We start from the raw sequence: 2,746 nt of genomic DNA, 5'->3' as shown, positions 1-2,746 counted from the left end.
GGAGGAGGGTTCAGGATGGGGAACACATGTATACCTGTGGCGGATTCATTTTGATATATGGCAAAACCAATACAATATTGTAAAGTTTAAAAATTAAATTAAATTAAATTTTTTAAAAAAAGCACTGCAATGAGAAGCCGCAACCAGAGAGCAGTCCCTGGCTCACCGCAACTAGAGAAAAGCCCACGCAGCAGTGAAGACCCAGCACGGCCAAAATAAATAAATAAAAATGCCCCTCCCTTAAAAAAAAACCCTTCAATACACAAATGGCAATCATAACAGCATCCCCATGGCAGCCAGGAGCATGGCGAGGGGAGGGGAGGTTTTTACTCTCTCCTGCTCCCCTTGCCCACGCTCTGTGACCTGTGCGAGCATGAGGTCTTAGCGGAAGGCAGATCAAAGCCAGAAGCATGGGAATTCCCTGGCGGTCCAATGGTTAGGACTCGGCACTTCCACTGCCATGGCCCAGGTTCAATCCCTGGTCGGGGAACTAAGATCCCTCAAGCGCTGGGGCATAGCCAAAAAAAAAAGGGGGCGGGGGGTCAGCCAGAAGTAGGAGGGGTGGTTCCTGAAACTGATGTTGAGACAGACCAAGCACAGCAGGTCCCTCCAAAATGCCAGGTCCCTACGTGGCAGCCTCCAGGGAAAGCCAGATCCAGTTAGGAGGTAGCGGAAGGTGGCTGTGATGGACAGGAGATTCAACCACCATTCCTCAGCATCCCGATGGCCACATCTTTGGGGAACAGCGCTTTCCGAGGGCCTTCTGAGATTAGTTCCCTCTGTCAACCACAGACATGTGAGCTATCTGCCCGAGGAAAGCCGCTTAGGTCTTGGAACAGAGCTCTTATAAGAAGACAGGTCACACACAGGACTTCCCTGGTGGTCCAGCAATTAAAACTCCACACTCCCAGTGCAGGGGGCACAGGTTCGATCCCTGGTCAGGAAACTAGATCCTGTATGCTGCAACTAAGACCCGGAGCGACCAAATAAATAATTTAAACTTCTTTTTTTAAAAGAGTCAAGCTTACCAAAAAAAAAAAAAAAAAAAAGACTCACAAGATGGTCACACACACATGTTCCTGCTACATGACCAGCCGTGGTAACTAAAATGCAGGGCTCCAGAGCAGACATCAGGTGCACATGCTAAGTTTTAATGTTTACATGAAACATTCTGATATCTGATAATCTGCTCCATTGTACCCCTAATGCCCTAAGCCTACACAGTAACATCATTAATCAGGAGGATCCCTTAGACTGCAAGATCAAACCAGTCAATCCTAAAGGAAATCAATCCTGAATATTCATTGCAACGACTAACGCTGAAGCTGAAGCTCCAATACTTTGGCCACCTGATGCGAAGAGCTGGCTCACTGGAAAAGACCCTGATGCTCGGAGGGACTGGTGGCAGGAGGAGAAGGGGACGACAGAGGATGAGATGGTTGGATGGCATCTCCGACTCAATGGACATGTGTTTGAGAAAGCTCCGGGAGTTGGTGATGGACAGGGAGGCCTGGAGTGCTGCGGTCCATGGAGTCACAAAGACTTGGACACGACTGAGCGACTGAACAACAATAACAACAACAATGAACATTCCTTGAGCTTAGTCTCAGAGCTGGTCCGGGTTAGGACCAGGGCTCCAGGTGCCACTGGAGAACAGCAAAGACAGTGAAGCAGGCGGACTGCATGAACTCTCCGCCTGTAGCAGACACGCAGACTGTGGGAAAGCCCTGGGCTCTGCACTGCTCCGTCTGCCTCTGCAGACGCCGCTCCACCCCTGAAGGACAGAGAATCATCTGAGGGAGCCCAGCCCCAAGCCAACACTGCGAAGGGACGACTGTGTAAAGAGTAGACAAGAACAAGTGTAGGAGGACGGTGCTGAGGCCATTCGATGGGGGGAAGGCAGTCTTTTCAACGATGGTGCTGGGAAAATTTAATATCCACAGGTGAAAGAAAGTAGCAGGACCCTTACCTTACACTAGACACAAAAATTAACCCCAAAATAGATCAAAGTTCTAAGTATGAGAGTCCACACTACAAAACTCTAAAAGCTTCATGACACTGGATTTGGCAACAACTTCATGGATATGACACCAAAAGCACAGGCAACGGAAGACAAAAACAGGTAAGTGGGACTTCATCAAAACGAAAAGTTTTGTACATCAAAGGACACCATCAACAGAGTAAGAGGACCCTCCCTGGTGGTACGTGGCTAAGACTCCATGCTCCCAGTGCAAGGGTCCCCAGTTGGAGCCCTAGTCAGGAAAGTAGACCCCACACGCTGCAACTAAAAATCCTACATGCCACAGTGAGGATGGACGATCACACAGGCTGCAACCAACCCAGGGCAGCCAAATAAAGAAATAAATACAGACAACAACAATGCAAAAGTAAGAAGGCAGTCCACAAAAAGGGAGAAAATATTTGCAAATTACATATCTGATAAGAGATTAATACAAAGAACTCCTACAATTCAGTGACAAATGATCCAGCTGAAAAATAGGCAAAGGTACTGAAATACACATTTCTCTGAAGAAGGTACACAAATGAGTAAGCACACGAAAGGTTGATCAACGTCCAGTGATGAAGGAAATAAAAATCAAAAGCACAGTGAGAGACCACTTCAGTCTATTAGGATGGTTATTATCAAACGAACAGCAACAACAACAAAACAAAACAGAAAATACCAAGTGTTGACGAGAACGTAGAGAAATTGAAACACTGGTGCATTGCTGGTAAAAATGGGAAA

General features: G+C 47.2%; 1 non-coding gene across 1 annotated transcript; it reads left to right on the top strand.

Annotated features, from left to right (window-relative positions):
• The first annotated feature begins 418 nt into the window (after positions 1-418).
• On the top strand, positions 419-490 carry TRNAG-UCC (transfer RNA glycine (anticodon UCC)). The gene has a single exon. It is a non-coding gene; the product is annotated as a tRNA-Gly (tRNA).
• The last annotated feature ends 2,256 nt before the right edge of the window (positions 491-2,746 follow it).

Source organism: Bos indicus, chromosome 17, assembly GCF_029378745.1.
Source record: "Bos indicus isolate NIAB-ARS_2022 breed Sahiwal x Tharparkar chromosome 17, NIAB-ARS_B.indTharparkar_mat_pri_1.0, whole genome shotgun sequence".
Lineage (NCBI taxonomy): Eukaryota > Metazoa > Chordata > Mammalia > Artiodactyla > Bovidae > Bos > Bos indicus.
The sequence above is the reverse complement of the archived record's forward strand: the minus strand, read 5'-3'. Positions and strand labels throughout refer to the sequence as shown.